We start from the raw sequence: 18,065 nt of genomic DNA on the forward strand, positions 1-18,065 counted from the left end.
AGGACAAAGTTCCAAACAACACAGTCCTGGAATGTGCTGGAATCCCTAGCATGTATGCACTACTGAAACAGAGATGCCTGCGTTGGCTCGGTCATGTTGTGAGAATGGATGATGGCCGGATCCCAAAGGATCTCCTCTATGGAGAACTCGTGCAAGGAAAGCGCCCTACAGGTAGACCACAGCTGCGATACAAGGACATCTGCAAGAGGGATCTGAAGGCCTTAGGAGTGGACCTCAACAAGTGGGAAACCCTGGCCTCTGAGCGGCCCGCTTGGAGGCAGGCTGTGCAACATGGCCTTTCCCAGTTCGAAGAGACACTTGGCCAACAGTCTGAGGCTAAGAGGCAAAGAAGGAAGGCCCATAGCCAGGGAGACAGACCAGGGACAGACTGCACTTGCTCCCAGTGTGGAAGGGATTGTCACTCCCGAATCGGCCTTTTCAGCCACACTAGACGCTGTTCCAGACCCACCATTCAGAGCGCGATACCATAGTCTTTCGAGACTGAAGGTTGCCAACTAATCATAAGGGCAGTGAAGCTCCTAGGTAAGAGAACAAACATTGCCTTATCTTGAGGCTTCCATGACTGCCCCCCAACTGCAGGATGCAGCACATGCCCCACTGCCACAGCTATGCCAGTGCTGGAAAGTTGGTCAGCACTGTGCCCTTAGTAATTTCTGATGTGCACGTATATAAGGTTTGCTTTTTGCAGGGCTGGACGCATCCCAGGCACCTGATGGTTGCTTGTCTAAAAATGTCTTGCAGGTCCCTAGAAATGTGAACTTCTTTCTGAGCTGGGTTGCTTGGGAGAGGGGGTGACAGAGCCGCTGGTGGAAGGGATTAGAAGGTGCTTAAGCCAAACCCACAGCTTCAGGAGGAGGGGGCTCTAAACCCAGGGTGGAGCACCTGCTTTGCATTTCAGGTCCCAGGGGTGCCAAGGCCTGAGCTTTGCAGTGCAGGAAGGGGGTTAAAGCACTACGTCTCGCAGTGCAGGGAGGGGTGCCTCAGCGCTCTGCCCCCCCCCCCCGGGCAGGGAGCGCTGCAGGGGCGGGACGGCGCGCACAAAGGCTGCTGTCCGCACAGGCGCCCCCTGCAGGAGCGCGCCGCGCGCCCCGCAGAGCAGGAGGGACCCCACCGGTAGGCGGGGCTCGCGGCTGCAGCAGCCCCTCCCTCCCGCGGCCACGCCCACCCCGCGGCCGCCGCAGCCGCCCCGCCCCTCGCCGTGCACGCGCTCGCTGCCTCCTGCCACGCCCACCCGCCGCCGCCGCCGCCGCTCCTGCAGCCGCCCCGCCCCGCCCCTCTCGCGCGGCCGGCGCGCGCTGCCCTCGCGGGAGCTGCGCATGCGCAGAACGGTGTCGCGCGCCGCCGCCGCCTCCCCTGCCCCCGTTGGAGAGCGCCGCCGCCGCCTCGGCTCCTGAGGGGAGGGAAGCGCCGCGGCACCGCCATTGTCCAGGCCGCGCCCGCCCGCCCGCGCCGGCACCGGGAAGAAGGAGGAGGAGGAGGGGCAGGGGAGGAATATGGCGCCTCCTCCGCCCGCCGCCGGTCCCGCGTCCCCGCCCCGCCCCGCCCCGCCAGCCCGGCTCGGGCCGCCGCAGACCCGGTACGTGCCCCTGGAGCGGGGGAACAATGGCCCTCCGGCCTCAGGGCGGCACCGCAGGCAGCCCCCGGCGCGTGGCGGGGTGGCCTTCCCTGCTGGGGGGGGACCCAGCCAGCAGCAGCAGGGAGGGGCACGTGCCCCTGGGGTGCTTGGGGGTCCCTCCGCGGGGGCGGCAGAAGACGCACCCCTCCCCTCTCTCCCCTCTGCCCCCTCCCCGTCTGCTCCCTTGTGGCACCCCCATTCCCCCTCCCCTTGTGGTACCCCCATTCCCCCCTCCCCATCTGCCCGCTTGTGGCACCCCATCTGCCCCCACCCCATCTGCCCCTTGTGGCACCCCCTCCCCCCTCCCCTTGTGGCTCCCCCATCCCCCCCGCCCCATCTGCCCCCTTGTGGCACCCCATCTGCTCCCACCCCATCTGCCCCTTGTGGCACCCCCATCTGCCCTTCCCCATTGGCCCCCTTGTGGCACCCCCTCACCCCTCACCTTGTGGCACCGCCCTCCCCCCATCTGCCACCTTGTGGCACCCCACCCCTTCCCATCTGCACCTTTGTGGCACCCCCTTTTCTGCCAGGTAAAGGCAGCTATACTTCTGCCCCCCCTCACTCCTGGCAGGGTCCTATTTGGGCTGGTGAACTTGGGGTGGTATAAAAGGGAGGCTCTCTACTGTTTCTCTGTGTGTGTCTCTGTGTCCCCCCCATGTCCTTTGTGGGAGAGCCAGAGACGACTTCTGCGAGAAAAGGAAGGCCTCCCTCCTTCCCTCCCCCCAGTAGAGGATAATACACAAGCAGGGTTTTCCAGGGAGCTGGAGGTGAAGTGAGAATGGGACAGGGTTGGAAATGGAGAGTGGACAGCACCCCCCCCAACACCTCTATCACCATTGTGCGCGGGCACGCACACACACATGCACACACAGTATGTCCTGCTGCTTGGGACTAGAGAGAGGCATTGACCCTGGGGGGGCCTGTAGAAGAGTATTTGAAATCCGGTGTTGAGGTGACTGGAAGAGAGTCCAGTAAAAAACAAACACCACCAGGAATGGGAGCACATTCCTTCATCCCCCCCCAAAGGGGAGGAGTGGCTAGAAACCTGTCTGGTACCTGGCCTGGAGGAGAGCACAAGTGGCAGTCTCAGCCCTGCTTTTTTTGGGTGTGTGCGTGTTGGGGAGTCTGGGCTTGGCGCAAGGAGAAGTGACCCATAGCTACAGGCCTCAGGAAAGAGGTGTAGGAAGCATCCTGCCTGGGTCCAGGTTGGTTAGGAGCTGGAAGTCATCCTCCTGATTACTTCTGTGAGGTTCTCCTATGTGCCTCTCCATTTCTGGGAGATTACAGGAATGGCAAATGACTGTATGTTTCTAGACGCTTTCTCCCACTTAGTTCTCTTGAACGTGGGAAGCTCTCGGTTTTGAAGGAGATCTGATGTTGTAGGTTTGCCTTAAGGGAGAAGTGGATTACGTTCCAGCGATGGTGGGGAGTGGTGCCTGTTGCCCTTTCAGAGGGAGTGTGCATTCACCCTGCCCCCACAGGACATAATGGGTGCCAAGGGAATACTGTATATGTCTGTCTTCTCTTCATGAACGCATCATTCTCCTTCCTCCATGTCTTCTGTCTTGTATGAAACTGTAGTCAAAATGCTGTGTTTGAGGGCTGCAATGCTTGTTTTCCACCTGTTTTCTTACACACAATGTCTCTTCTGCACCCAAGTGACCCATGATGGCTAAGATGTCTCTCCTGCACCCATGTAGTATTTGTTGGGATATTTCCCAACTTCCTGAGGAATGGCATACTTCTGCCCTGTGCAGTCATCATGTGTGCTAGTTAATCCACGGAAAGGAGGGGTTTATTTTTAAAAGACATTATTTTATATTAAACTATTTGAAACCTATACGATAGTGCTAGAATAATAGGTGGAATGCCCTAGAATAGACTCTACTACTTTGTAACACTTGGACACCTACGTCAGTATAAAGTCTTGCTTTCTGTATAAAGCCTCTCAAAATAAAACGGGAAAGAATGAGGAAACAGTCTCTTAGGCTTTTGTGAATAACACTATCTTATTGAACCTTCGTGGTTCTCTTTCCCCTTCCCTACTATTGAAACTCAGAACATTTTTGCCTTCAAACTTTGCTGCTCCAGATCATGGTTTTGTGATGGTTTTTTTGAAAGGGGGTTGAGAGTAAGTGCCTTTTTCTTCAGAATCTGTTCTGTTTCAGTATTCATATTGGGAGGAGTCTTCATTGGGCTTTGTGTTGGGTTGTGCCCTGTAAAGATGGCATCTCTTGTCTTCCTGTGCTGTATCTCCAATTTTAGAGGGAAGGTGGAGGATGGGATCTCCCCTCTCTTATCCTCCCTGCCTTTGCATTTTGTTCATGGTTCATGGAGAATTTACAAGCCTGGATAGCTCAGGTTATTTCAATACTTAACATTTTTTCTGTTTATTGTCCCTGTTCAGTCTTCATCTGTGTTTAGGCAACATCCAACAACATCCTTTCGTAGCCTGTTCTGAAATAAGTCATCGTGTGCAGCTGGAAGGCAAGTGATGGGTGCCCAGCTTACTAGCCAGGATCTCTCATGTCCACTTTCAGTCATTGTGATTAAATTGCAGGGTTCCCAGCCCTGGACTCAGAGCTGGGCCAGCACTTTGTTTAATGAACTACTAGAACATGCTCAGCTAATTGGAAGTTAGTGAAATACTACCTACCTTACTGAATATCCTGAACTAGTAAAGTTCAGTTTTCATAAAGTTGGAAACCTTGATTTTAAAGTGCTATTTGTCTTTAAAAAAAAAGTAGAGTAACAGCCCAATCCTATGCATGTCTTCTCAGAAGTAAGTCCCATTGGAGTCAATAGGGCTTACTCCCAGGAAAGTGTGGATAGGATTGGGCTGTAAATTAGCTCAGTGGTTCCCAAACTGGGGGACACACACGGCCCACCAGGAGAACTGGAAATGGCATTTCCCCCTTAAGGGGAGTGACCCTGTAGGGATGGCAGCAACAGCACTGTAGCAATTGGACTGTGCTGCTGCTGTGACCATGGGGCTTTTTCATCTATCTGGGGGGCAGCACCAGCCCTTGGTAGGGTATGGGAGCTTGCAGCCCCCTTTCTTGGCCTCCCTGCTGCTCTAAACTGCACTTTTCCCCAATTGGAACCCACTTCCAGTTTTCGATTGAAAACCGGAAATGGGTTCCGGTAGGAGAATATGTGCTGGTAGGAGAATAAGTGCTGTTTAGTGCAGCAAGGAGGCAAGCAGAGGGGGTTGTGAGCCCCCTGCACCCTGCCGAGGGCCAGTACTACCCCCCAGAAAAGTGAAAATGCCCCTTGGCTGCAGTGTGACATGATCACTGTGGCGCCAGAGCTGCCCCCTCCCTGCCCCCGCAAAGACTTTCCTGGTTCCCAGTGCCCCTGTAGGAGTTTGGGAACCCCTGAATTAGCTTTCTTGGTTGTTGCAGGAACATCTTCTCAACTACCTACTGAGTTTAAGTTTCTTCATACCAATTTCTATTGCTCCTAATCCTAATTCAGTCCTTAAATCCAGGTATAACTTTCTGCCTGGTCTTGTGCACAGAAGAATAAACTGAATCTTTGCTCATGATATCAGTATCAACAGCATTTTGTGACCCATCTCTAAGGCAGTTCCTCTGCAAAAGTCTATTCAGCAATACTGTGTGTCTCTAGGTCACTCCCAAACAAAAATGCTCCTTTGTGATATAAGTCAAAACAGTTTTGATCAGTGGGACAGTCATGAGGTTTTAATTGTAAATGGTGCTGGAGAAATCTCTGGAAAGACCCAGAGAGCATGCATACTGTTAGCAGAGGGGCTTTTTTTTTTTTTTTTTTTGTAAAGCTGGTTAATTCCAGTCACTAGGAAATTAATTTGATCCTGAAAGGCCTTTTAGATTTATCTGTGTTGGAGTGGTGAATTGCAAGGCGTTCTGGTCTCAGGAATTCAAGTTTGTTCTCTTTTTAGTGAGGTCTGAAAATATTGCCAAGAGCAGATTTTCAGGATGTGGCAGTAAATAGCTTTTTTTTTTCTTCACACATTGTGGGCTGAAGTTTTGGACCTGGCTTTTTACCACCATTCACATTCTTAAGAGAGAAATGTGAGTGTGTGTTCCTCTGCAAGAAGAGTGTTTTACATAATAGAGCAAGTAGACAGCTCCACTGAGAACCGATTTTTCTCTGTTTCCAAGCCATATAACTGGCTTGGTAGCTGCTGTATTTAGACACTTCTTTTCCATGTTGAAAGTGAAGGAGGAAATTCAGAGCTAATGAGATATTTACAACTTCTTTTGTTCATGTATTAATGTGTTCAAGAATCATAGAAGGTAATACATTACCTGGTAGTTATGTATGCCTGTTACTGTGGTTCTTTGTTTCAAGGGAGGTGTGTTCTGCAAATTTTCAGCATATTTCCTTACTGGTGTATCTTGGATAGGTAAAACGGGGGTGCTAAGCCAAGGGAATTGGTAGCAGTGTGTGTTTCAGCTCTGTGAGACTAGCTTGGGCGTGAGAGCCTGAAAACCAGCAGTGATTTTTCACATTTGTTTTGTACAAGAGCTTTAGCATGCTGATGTAATGCTGCTGCATTTTCTTTAGTCAAGTTCGTACAACATAAATGATTGATTTTTGTGTGTGTGTGGTTCAGACTGGACATGCGCGCGTGTATGAGAGAAATCCAGTCATTTTGTCTTCGCAGCTGGCACTTCAGTATGTTTACTTGGAAGTAAGTGCAATTGATTTTACTAAATTACCATAAGTGTGTTTAGGACTGCAACTTAAACATGTTTAAAGTGTGTATAAGGTTAAGTGTTTCATAGAGCAGCATTTTTGACCTTGTCCTTAAATAGCAACTGCATGAATAGTTTGACTCAGTGTCTCAGGAAAAAAACACAACACTTATAAGTGTTTCTACTCTTGTTGATCTATTATTTTTAGCCATATAACTGTCTGCTTGCAGATTTATTATAGCTAAGAGATCTTCACATGCCCTGGAATCCTGCTATTGGATTTTCTCCCCTTCTTTTGAAGGATGGTTGGATATTTTCATCATTAAGCATTCTCTTCATCCATTCTAATGTGTTTTTCCCAGTCCCTTCACCTTTCCTTTGTTAACCTCGCATTCTTTTTCAGTATATGCTTATTGAGAAACCTCTTGCTTGAAGCTTGCTCTCTTTTCTAACATAGGAGAGTCATTGTGTGCTGACAGATAACTTTCAAGCAACTTTCAAGTTTTGTGGTTGCATTAGTATAACTACTTGGAGTGAGGTAAAAGTGTGCTGCCGCTTACAATTGTGTTTGTATTTGACAAAATCTGTGCTGTTGGATCAGGATCATACAATTTGTTCATTACTGGGGGACATGTTTGGGAAGTATTAAGAATTGGAAAGATTCCACTAATTAGCATATTTAAGTGCAGAACATACATGGCAAATGTGGTGGCTTACTGTGGTGGTCAGGCATCCACTAATGTGCTGCTCGCTGAGGAGACAATCCAAGGACTTTGCTGTGACTGTTTCCAAATGTTTTGAATGGCAATCTTGGCCTGTAGAACTCTGAGATTTGAAAATGAAAGGATGCTTCAGGCCTGGAATGGTCTCAGGCACCTGGTTGCCCATAATCTGTTGTTGCACAGGGTTTGCCCCAACCCTGGAAGTGATGCTGTTTTCACTAAGCATTTCAAACCCAGTGGGCTGGTTCAGACGTAACAGTCTATTGTGATTTGGAACTATATGAACAGATCTTGTACTTGTTCACTCCCTTTCACAAATGCTGATTTCTCATGCAAACCATACTTTGTCATTCCATTCAAACTGGGCAAACAGTGGTTGACAATAAATTGGAAACAAGAAGGGAAGTTGCAAGATGGAGAAAGGCAGCATGCAAGCCCAGGGTTTGTAGAATTGGATCATGGATTGTCTGTGCTTATACCCATCCAGGGTTACAGATTGTCACTGCACTCATGAGATATTTAAAGAAAGTGCCAGTTCTCCATGGCTTACTGGCTTTGCAGAGACACCTTGTGAATTGTATATTATCCTTCTCTGTATTGGTTGGTATCTGAAAGCAAAGTACTTGGCGCTGATGATTTTGGAAGGTCAGTTGTCAAGATGAAGATTTAACTTTTTCATATTTTATTTGCAAATGTCATTTCCATCTTTGGGCCCTCTGTGGATACTCCAAAAAGACTTATAATAAACTTAAAAAAAACCCTGTATTAGTAGTAACCATGTGACTTAAGCATTGCTACAATTTATTTGCCTTATTTTATTCTTTGGGGGAGAGGAAGTGAGTGCAGCAACGCGATCCAGAGGATCACATTGGTAGCGGGGTGGTGGTGGAAGGGGGGTACTTTTATGTACAGGTGGCTGCAGGACGTTGCAAGATGTGTAGGGAGCCCTGTGCAGCCCTCCGCAGGGCTCCCCAGTGCTTAGAATGTTGAAAAAAGCAGGCGTAAAACTCTTCCTAGTTGCAAATGCAAAGAGGAACTGCTTTACACTTGCTTTTGTCAGTGTTCTAAGCATTGGGGACCCCTGCAAAAGGCTGCATGGGGCTCCCTGCACCTCTTGCAGCATCCTGCAGCCACCTGTAAGTATAAGCACCCCCTTCCACTCTGTTAACAATGCGCATTGCTGCCCTCGCCCCTCCCCCACCCCTTAAAGGGACAAGGGACCCTTTGCACAAACTGGTGGGTTGCAATCCACCAGTTTGAGAACCACTGTTTTAGGAAATACTGGGTTGAATTCTAAGGCATAACAGCCCAATTCTGTGCAGTGGGGCTGTCAGGCCCATGCTGTACCCATTGCTGCAGTTGAGCAGGTTGTAGCTCATGTAGAGCTCCAGCCTGCTCAGTGGTACTATGTGAAGTTGCACCTGCTAAATCATTGGTGCAGAACTGAGTAGCCTTGTGTAGGGCTTTCAGATCTGGGGCAAGGGTTAGGATGTGGCAAAGGCCTCTTCTTCACCTCTCTGACCTGAACCAACCCCTCTTGTCACCCTCCCTCACCCAAAACATCCCTCCCCACCTCTGTTGCACTCTCCCTCTCCAGTGCTCAGTGCAGCACTTACATATGCTGGTGGCTGTTGGACGGGATGTAGCACCACAGGATGGCACAGGCCTTTCTGCCAGCATCACTTACTCACATGTCAGAAAATGTGCAACTGCAGCGCCAGCTCTGCCTGGTAGTAGAATTGAGCTGTAAGCCTAATTGTTTTAGTAGAACTTTGGCTGCAGTCCTGTATACACTTTCCTAGGAGTAAGCCCCATTGACAGAATGGGACTTAACCTCTGAGTAAACATGCAGAGGAGCGAGCTGTTAGTCATGACTCATTAACCTTAGGATACACCCAGTCTGTGTTTCAGCCTTGCGAGTAGATCTGTACAATTTTACTCTGAATCTGGTTGTGGTTTTCCCTGGTTCCTTTTTAATCCTTCAGATAAATAAGAAAAATTCAGACTTGTTTGCTATAGTTTTTTTTTTTTTTTAAATTTCTATGTGAAAGTCTGTACAGTATTTGGTGTCTCTTAAACCTGTACACGAGAGCATCTGGGCCACTATGAGATACAGGAAACTGGACTAGATGGGCCTTTGGCCTGATCCATCCGGGCTCTTTTTATGTTCTTATGAGAGGGAATAATAGTGACAGTGTTGGCAGTGTTGGTCTAACTCTAGTTGTTGTAGAACAAGAAAGAGGAAGATTTGCCCTCTAGGATCTTTTCTACTTCAAAGTATCTGATCTTTTACATTTGGAATTATGTTTCTCACAGAGACAGGACAAATTGATTTTTAAATCAAGGCAATTTTAAATAATTTAAATCGAGGCTCTAACTGTAAATCATTTATTTTCCTGAGCAAGCATGCATTTCAGTTGATTGCTATAACAATTAAAATGTATCCATTTGCTTCTAAATAAGAGCCTTTTTACTACCCAGAAATATAGTCTAAAGCCTCTGGTCATACAATCCACATGCCTTGTGCAGTACAGAATGCTTAGAGGAACAGTTGTGAAATTTAGGATTTCTATTTAGCACTGTGCCCATCTATGGAAATTAAGCAAAATTACTAATTTGAAAACTTACTGTTATATGCCTTCCAGAAGCAAACTGTAGTTAAAGTCTGCTTTTCAATGTAAAAAACAAGCTCAGGGCAAAAATATGTGACTTTTGAGGTCAGCTGTTACAGAAATCATATATTTTATATTTTATTGTTCAAGTTACCTTCAGCAAAATACAAGGGACACTTATTTTTCACATTATGGAGAAACACTGTTCAGCTGCTCTTCAGGAGAAAATTTTGAAATAAAACTTACAAGAAGAGTAACATGTTTTTCAATGATAGTTCAAGTGCATATATCCTGAGTGCTGAATAAGCTGCCCCAAGGTAGGTGTATGTTCAAGCCTAGACAATGATTTTTATAGCAGCTGGGAGTAGTATAAATGCCCTGTTGGTAACAGCCATTATAAACTGATGAGGTAAGATTGGTTGTGATGCAAGCATGCACTTCTCATCAAAGATTATTTTTGCATAATGATATTCTGTTGGGAGTTTGTAATGACTAAAAATTAAGGTCGCGCCCCCCCCCCCCGCCATTCTAGCAGACGGTACAAGCTGGGTTAGTAAATGAATATCAGTGAAGAAGTTGATATAAAGGAGTTATTGGCACATCACCAAACATGTGGAAGATGAGCATGCCAAATTGTTCAGTTGGTGTGTGGGTGTGTATCAAAGAGCAGCTGTTTAGTAAGAACGGCTTTGTTAGAATATTGGACCTTAATCTGATCCATTTCTAACAGTGGCCTCAAGTGCTTCTGGAAGTGTCCATGCAGGGCACAAATGCAATAGCCCTCTTTGTTGTTTATCCCCACCAATTGGTATTCACAGTTTCTGAATGTGAAGGTTGAGTTTCAATATCATTGCTAAACGGGTATTGACAGACCTGTCTTCTGTGAATTCTGTGCAGTCCTTTTTTAAAGTTAATGGTGTTAAAATGTACAAAGACCAGCTTACTCAGGGATGAACTTGCATGTCTGAGGCAAGCATTGCCCAGATAAGTGACCTGAACTTTAGACTATACTGTGCCAGCACCATGAGAGCTTCGAATGGTGTGTAGCAGCTGTGCCAGTCACAAAATAGATTACTCTGACATGACAGCAGTGTTATGCCATTCTGGTTGCCAGCTATGTGAACAGAAATAAGGATTTGAGATGCCAGCATGGAAGATACACATCTCACAAGCAATTGCCATGAGTTTTCTATAAGAACCCTTTCATTTGGGCTCCTGTTGGAAATGCTGGTGCAATTCAGATATAATGCTCAGCCATGGATTCATTCATTCTTTCAATTTATGCCCCACCTTTTCCCCCAAAAGGCACCCAAGGCAGCTCACAACAAGTCAAAAATGCATATAAAATACATGAACTGTAAAATACACATTAGAAGCCAGCCAGTGGCAAACAGTAGCAACTGCAAAAACATTGAATACCTTACTAAAAATCAGTGTGCACCATTCTGCAGCCAGCATACCCTAAGAACCCCACAGGGTTCCAAAGGCTTTCTGAAGTCAAAACATCTTCAGGCCTTACCAGATGACTAATAACAAGGGAGCTGTTCTCAGCTCAAAAGGGGAGGGTATTCCATAATACAGGTACTACCACTGAGAAGACACTGTTTCTGACTGCCATCCCCCCTAACCTCTCTCAATGACGCCACAACCAAAAGGGCCGTCTTGGATGGCTTGGCTCTATGGCAGTGGTTCCTAACCTTTAGGAGCCCGTGGACCACTGAAGTAAAAATTGGAATTGTTGTGGACCACATGCAACCCCCTACCCCTAGCTCACCAAAAAATACAATTAAATTTGTAATAATTAGTATGATTTATTAGAGATTTATTCAACTTCTGCATTATAGAGGAGATATGTAGATTGTTGCTTTTGTTGCCAGCTGTGGACAGCCCGTTCTCTGCCTCTATGGTGGTTCATGGGAGAGCGCTCATTCTGCAAGAGGCTGGAAGTGATGGGAGGCTATTTTTTTCTGAGACTTTGTGGAACACTTCTCAATGTCTTGTGGACCACCTGCAGTCCACAGACCACAGGTTGAGCCAGTGCTCTACGGGAATGAGCCTAAAGGAGCTATGGGTTCTCTTACTGCCCCCCTTTCCTCTCTTGTGCGAGGGTGAAAGTGAAACTGTTTGCTTTTCTTAAACAGACTAGTTGCCTGTTACATAAGAACCTGGGGACCTTTGTCTACTATCCATATTCTGAACAAGTGAGGCTGTCAAACCATGGTTTGAGGTCAGGCTTATTCTACCAGGTTTCCTAAGTGCATACTATACATATGGGAAGCTGCAGTTAGTCCTTTAAATAGAAAGCAGAAACTTTCATTTTCACCCTTGCACAAAAGAGTTCAGAAGAGATTTCAGTCTCCTTTTCTTTCCCTTAGGGAAGTTCATCAACACTTGATTTGTTAGTGCATGATTTAGTGCTATGTCTGAATATGGCCCATATCATTCTACTGATGTTGAGGAAGCTATAATAAGCAACACTACTCGTATTCTTGCAGAACACTTCACATTTTATTTTTGTCCTTCCAATTCACTTTCCTTGAAATTATCCTATGTTGAACAAAAGAAATTTTTCGTATTTGAAGAGGAGATGTTGGGGCAGAGGTCAGAGTGATGTCCTGTACTCCAAAAAGTAAAAGTGAAGAAGTAAAATAAAAATTTGCTGTTTTTTTCCTGTAGTATTCTTGACTCATTCCATATCACTGTATTTGATAGCAGTAAATGTTCTTTCTTATTCTGTCATAACCATTTAAAAATTTTTGCTCTGTTCATTGCAGAATGTATATTTGAGTTTCGCTTCTGGCCACTTTATTAAATGAAGCAGTTTGGTGAGTTTTGTTTGACTTGCAGTCCTTTTCACTGACCCAGATACCCCTGCCCCCCCACGTTTTTCCTCATGAGCCACTGGCACATCATATCTGAATTTAATAGGTGTTTCTTTATTGTTGCAAAGAATACAGTATACCAGATGGAATAAGATTATGCTTCTTAATTGAATTCAATTAAATACTTCATCTTTTTGCATCAGGGCTGAGTTAAATAGTCTTTCTCAGATATGTTAGTGGTCCTTTAAAAACCACAAATTTTTAGAATCTTCCTTCTACAACTTTAAAAGTAATGGGACTCCTCCCTCCCTCCCCCCTCTCACTATTAATTCTAGGTTGTTTGTACCTTTTGTCTGATAGGGAGAGTTTCTCTGTGAGGAACGATCAGAGCTGCTTGTTTAGTTAGAAGGATTGCACCTTGTAGTCTTGTGCTGTGGGATTTTTTTTCCTTTTTTTCTGAGGGACTGAGCTCTGTTCTTGAAACATGCTTGGTAGAGGAGAGAGAGACTGGCTGGCTGGCCATTGTGGTTCTCTCTTGTGCAGCAATGGGAAACTTTCGTACTGTTCAAAGCCAACCTAATTACCCTGACCAGTGACATGACTGTCTTGCACTTCCATGAAAGAAGTAATCTTAAGTGATTGTTAATGCAGGTGGTTTTGTATCCTGATCTCATTAAGGTCTAGGTTTAGTATGGATTGCAAGTGTCAAATGAAAGCATTCACTGGCATACATTTATATGCCTACTTTGGGTGGTTGCAATTGGTCTGATTTAGTAATAAATGAAGGAGAGACAAATTACGTGTTAAAGGAATAAAGGTGGTAAGTGGAATGCTATGCTGCTGCAACAAATGCTTTTCATTTATCTTCTGTGAAAAGTGGATATGAGTGCTGCATCATATCTCGTTTTTGGAGAAAGTCTTCTCTTGCTGGTTACTTGCAGAGGCATTGTGTGTTCTCTGGATTGCATATTAAATTGCTTGAAAATTCTCACAGTAAACTGGCAGCTGCTACTTACAATCACTTTTCTTTCTCCTAAAAGGAGGTATTAAGTTTCTGAAGATAATTGCCCTTGATCTCCAGGAGTTGTCAGGTTAGAGCACTGCTACTACTCTTAGCTAGCCACTTTCTGGGTCATGATTTTGCCCCATGCAGAAGTTTGAGTGAATGTGTTCTGGAGGATCAGGTCTGCACTGGCTCACCCAGCTCCCAAGCCCCTCTGTTTGTCCATATCATAGATGTATAAAGCTCAACACATGTAGGTCCAAACAGCTGGACCTTATGCTTGGATTTATTAGTGTTCAGATCCTGTAGTTTGGACCAATGTGCACCAGCCTTTGTTGTGTAATCTTATATGTGGATGTGATGCCCAAAGCCTGAATGATTAGTGGTTGAGGAGCCAGAGTGACACCAGTCCCCCACTCTGCATTTCTTTGAATGTCTGCATAAATGGTTGACTCACCATTAGTTTGATACCTGGAGAGGTTTAAAGGTCAGGCCTACCATAGAGTATATAGCTCCATTGATCCAGTGTTGTTAAGCCTTAGAGCAGGGGTGTCTAAAGTTTTTGGCAAGAGGGCCACATCATCTCTCTGACACTGTGTGCAATTAATTTACATTTAAAATTTGAATAAATTTACGTATGTTTACATAAATGTATATATTTTACATAAATGTATATATTAAAGATGAACTTATATGAATGAATGAATGGTCTTGCAATAGCTCAAGGCCTATAAAAGGCCTTGCACAAAGCAAGGCTGGCCTTTCCTTTGCTGCCGCTACTGCATCACAGATGTGAAACAGCAAGCAGTGGAGGGAGCCCTCATCCCACAGCTTATGCAAGAGGTCAAAAAGTTGCCCTCACGCTGAGAGCAGTTGCGTCAGGCCAGTGTGGGCTCCAGCAAATCTCCCGAGGGCCAGAGGTTCATTGGAGACTGGGGGCTCCCTGAGGGCCACATTGGGAGTCCACGAGGGCCGCAAGTGGCCCCAGGGCTGGGGTTTGGGCACCCCTGCCTTAGAGCTATGTTTTCAGAATTTCTTGTAGGAATCACGTGAATACTATTATGCTCTAAGAGGCCTCTGTATTGGTTTTTAATGTTTCAGAAGCCTTCCATATGCTCCTTTGACGATGACATTGTCAGCTTATTTTATTTCAGAATGGTGATGGTAGGGAGCACATTATAATAATGTGCCTGCAGTTAGGCAATAGCCCCCTGGAATAGGAGATTTTAGCCTGAGAAATTGGATTTAAACTACTACTAACTGAAATCTGGTCACCCAGAATCTTGGCTAACCCAAAATTGCTTGTCTTTAGTTGTTTGTTGCAGAGAACAGACTGCGTAAACTTCAGAACTGAGATCACTAAATCTCAGAGCCAGGATAGTGTAGTGCAGTGGTTCCCAAACTGTGAGCTGTGGCTCCCCGGGGAGCTGTAGAAACCAGCCAGGGGAACTGTTGAATCCTCACAAAAAAGCTGCTGCCTATACAATGTATAGGATTGTAACCCTAATGAGGAGCTGCAGTCAATGGCCCAGTAGGTCAAACTGCCAGTCAAAAAAGTTTGGAAATCGCTGGTGTAGTGGTTTGGGAGTTGTACTATATGGCCAATGATCCAGGTTCAAATCTTTACTCAGTCACGAAATTTCCTTAGTTACTTGGGCCTGTGACTATCTTTCAGCCTCATCTTCCTCACAGGGATGTTGTGATGACAAAAGGAGTTACACCACCCTGAGAACTATGTACACTAACCTGAGCTCCTTGTAGGAAAGATGGAATAAAAATGTAAAACATAACGTGTGAAAAGACTTTAACTTTGCTATACAATTTTGCTATACCATTAGTGAATTTTTCAGTCTAATAATATTTTTAAATTAAATGTAGTCAAATGCTACAGAAATTAGATCAGTTTTTAACCAATTGTTTTTTCATATCTTCATTTGTATTGTGTGTTTATGTCTGTTTCATTTTATTAACAACTATCTCCAGTAAGGCTGAAGCATTTGGACTCAACAGTACTATCCATGTTCAGATGTTTAAAGCAAGTGGCCAATATTCATGATAACTGTTGTGCATCTTTTGGAATCTCCTCATGTCACCTTAGAACAGTGGTTCTCAAACTGTGGGTTAGGACCCACTAGTGGATTTTTGATGGGTCCTACCAAGCAAAGCCTTCAATGAAAACACAGATAATGGAAAGATCAGATAATTAAATAATCAGATAGCTGCTAACTGCCCTGCAAAGAGCTCAACTCCCTAAATAAACGATTTATTACTTGTAAATAAACAAATAAATAATTTACAAACATACTAAGGCTTTTGTGGCTGGATTAGTTTAAAACATAATTTAATATGTTGCTTGAGTTTTTAAACCATGAATTAAAACACATTATAGGATCTAGTCCCAATGTTTCATTTTCTAGATCTTTTTTTTTTAAGTCTTGTAAACTTAGGTGGGTTCCGATAAGGGTGTTGTTTTAAAACGTGGGTCCCAGCACTAAAGTGCTTGGGTACCACTGCCTTAGAGAATTCACCAAAGCCTGATTAGTATTACTTTTTAGGTGAGAAGACACTTGTATTTGATGGCTGCTGGATAGGTTGCAGATTTCATAGGGTTTTCCTCTAGTATTAAACTTTAGTCTCCTTCAGTGATGCATAATCTTTCCTGCCACCCGAATCTTTTCAGCTGGGTGAAAAGAACAAGTGACTTGTGGGAAAACCTGAGTACTAAGTTTTCTGTTCAGAACTTTTAGTTGAATGGCATCAAATTTTTATACACATGAATCCACCTGAGTGTTCTGTCCCAGGTGTGGAGTATTCAATAAGTGTCACGTCCAGTTGGCAATTAATTGGAGGTGAAATGGTGATTGGCTTAATCTTTGAGAGCTTCCACCCATTTTATAGAGGCAAATGCTGATCTATAGCTTACAGAACTATAAGCATCATAGAAAGCCATCTCTATGTCTTGCTGATCACATGAGTCATCTTCACATGTTATCCATGCATTGCTATATGTCTCTGGGATTAGAAGGGCTGCTAGTTTTGCTGGGTAATTCCTTAAATGTGTATTTTTTTTTTTTGGTGCATGTTCTATATTTTGTATTAGTTGTATTCATAGAAAAAAATTCAGAGGAGTTTTTGATAGTAGGAAAATGTCAACCTTTTGTTAGACAAGCTGTTAGCAGATCTGATTCACAGTTCAACTGAGAACTTTTGGATTGGAAGGCCCTTGAAAATGGAAGGACTACAGGTGTTATAGCCTTGTGCAGCTCCCATTAGTTTCATTAGGTTTTGTGCAGGTCCCACTTACCAGTGAATTGCCTCCTTTCCCTCTCTCTTGGTTTTCTAAGTGCACAACTTTGTTTCAGAGGCTAATGCTAGCTGTAGCTGTATGGTTACAGTTGCCGAAATCTTAAGCAATTCTTTGCAACAATAGACTTACCTGGTTCTTTTGGGAGTATTTGCCCATCTGAAGGCATTTCTGGAAGTGCAAAAGGCAGAATCTTATGGCCTGAGATACTGTTCTACTAGAGCTTGGATCTCCTCCCCCTCGCTCCCCTGCATGCTTTAGTTAAATTTAATGACCCAGCTGGAGAGAGAGTCCAGGCTGCTTGGCTACTGTCCAAGTCTTCCACCATCTGAGCTGTTAGATGCTTCAAAGTGTTCTGATACCACAGTGATAGGGCTTTGGAACTGCTTAAGCGAGCTGTAGAATGCCTTGCATTATTTGCCTGGTTCTTAGATATTTAAGACCTAATTCTGCTCCCCTAAGACAGTTGTTGGGGCTTATAATAAGCTATTGCTTAGAGTGAAAATGATTCCAAACTGGGTTTCACATTTTCTTTTAACTGTGGATTTTTGGTGAGAGAATGAGGATTTCCATTGCTAGTGACAGATGTGCCTTACTTTATAGCCTGCGCCTGTTTAGTTTTTCCTAATGTAGAAAATAGAAGAAAGGCCTTGTTGTTGTTGATTGAACTGTTATAGTGCAAGGTACAGGCATATGTCACAAAAATCAGCGTGCATTACTTATAAATCAGGGAGAGAAAAAGCATGACTGTATGGTATGCTATGTAGGGCATTATTTGAAATGAGCCTAGTTAAAATGAATGAATGTTGCACAGCAGCAATGCCTTGCACTTTAAGTAGCTGAGCACAACGAAAAGAGCTGGAGTACAGGCTGATAGCAAACCTCGGAACTTGCTGTGTGTGCCCTTGCATCTTAATTGGCGCCCAGATATACCCAGGCCATACAGTGGGAATTCTTAACATTCTTATTTGATGATACAAAAGGATTTGCAAAGCCTTGTTAGTAAAAATAGCTCCTTGAGGTGTGGAAATGGCTGTGCCCACTGTAAAAGTATGTAACACTGCTCTATTTTTCAGCTGTTTCCTTAGCTAAAGCATTATTTGCATTGGAATGGAAAGTTCATTGTGTGGCTAATAAGTACACTTATACCTATGCTGAAAATATTTTTCTCTCATTCTCTCTCGTTGATGTGTGTCTTACCTCTCCCAGGTCTCATGCATACTGTTTCTGGGTTCTGTACTTGCAGTTAAACGAATGTGAGTTAAATATTTCTAACTCCATTTC

At 44.8% G+C, this 18,065-nt stretch overlaps 1 protein-coding gene across 1 annotated transcript in view; it reads left to right on the forward strand.

Annotated features, from left to right (window-relative positions):
- Positions 1–1,387: 1,387 nt before the first annotated feature.
- The window catches only part of ARHGAP35 (Rho GTPase activating protein 35), a 78,758-nt gene continuing 62,080 nt past the window's right edge, over positions 1,388–18,065 (forward strand). Inside the window, exon 1 of the mRNA XM_066638403.1 lies at positions 1,388–1,597. The gene's annotated coding sequence lies outside the window, so the exon portion shown is untranslated. The remainder of the gene's footprint in view (positions 1,598–18,065) is intronic.

This window comes from Tiliqua scincoides, chromosome 10 (assembly GCF_035046505.1).
Source record: "Tiliqua scincoides isolate rTilSci1 chromosome 10, rTilSci1.hap2, whole genome shotgun sequence".
Lineage (NCBI taxonomy): Eukaryota > Metazoa > Chordata > Lepidosauria > Squamata > Scincidae > Tiliqua > Tiliqua scincoides.